Consider the following 1,199-nt stretch of genomic DNA (forward strand, 5'->3'; position numbering starts at 1 on the left):
ATATATATATATATATATATACGACGGGCTTCTTTCAGTTTCCGTCTACCAAATCCACTCACAAGACTTTGGTCGGCCCGAGGCTATGGTAGGAGACACTTGCCCAAAGTGCTACGCAGTGGGACTGAACCTGGAACCATGAGGCTGGTAAGCAAGCTACTTACCACACAGCCACTCCTGCGCCGGTAACATTTAGAACACTGAAGAAGGAAAAGGAAAGTGGGTGTGAGGAATACGTAGCTTTATGGGGAGAAGGAGTAAGTTGACAACAGTTGTTCACATGCAGCGTTTTTGCTGTACATCACAAAGAAACACTCACACGCACATACGCATGCATACATATATACATGCATGCATACATACATACACATATATATTCATACATGAATACGTACATCCATCTATCCATCCATACATACATATATTCATGCATGTATGTGTATATACATATATGCATGCACACATATAAAGATACATTCGTGCAGGCCTACATACATAGATACATACATACATACATACATATATGCCTACATACATACATACATACATACATACATACACAACATACATATATGTGGAGGCGTAATGGACCAGGGGTTAGGACAGCTGACTCGCGGTCGTAGGATCGCGGTTTCGAATCCCGGACCGAGCGTTGTGAATGTTTATTGAGCAAAAACACCTAAAACTCCACGAGGCTCCGGCAAGAGGTTGTTGGGATCCCTGCTGCCCTCTTTCACCACAACTTTCTCTCTTTCTTCCTGTTTCTGTGGTACCTGTGTTTCAAAGGGCCAGCCTTGTCACATTCTGTGTCACGCTGAATATCCCAGAGAACTACGTTAAGTGAACACGTGTCTGTGGAGTGCTCAGCCACTTGCACGTTAATTTCACAAGCAGGCTGTTCCGTTGATCGGATCAACTGGAACCCTCGACGTCGTAACAGACGAAGTGCCACATATATGTAACTATAAAACACTGATAAAAGGTCGGGGGTATTTTAGAGTTAAAAGCAATGGGTGCTTAAGAAGTTGATGTGTAGTGGTAGGGGACTGGTAAGTTTATATAAGCAGTCGTTCAGATCGCTGCGTTTACACTCACTCAACACGTCACCACTCTCTCCGTTCTTTTTCTTCCTTTCACCGTCTTTCTCTCCTTTTTGTTATGTTAAAAAAGCAGGCGCAATCGTTCGAGATAACTGAAAT

Source organism: Octopus bimaculoides, chromosome 16 (assembly GCF_001194135.2).
Source record: "Octopus bimaculoides isolate UCB-OBI-ISO-001 chromosome 16, ASM119413v2, whole genome shotgun sequence".
NCBI lineage: Eukaryota > Metazoa > Mollusca > Cephalopoda > Octopoda > Octopodidae > Octopus > Octopus bimaculoides.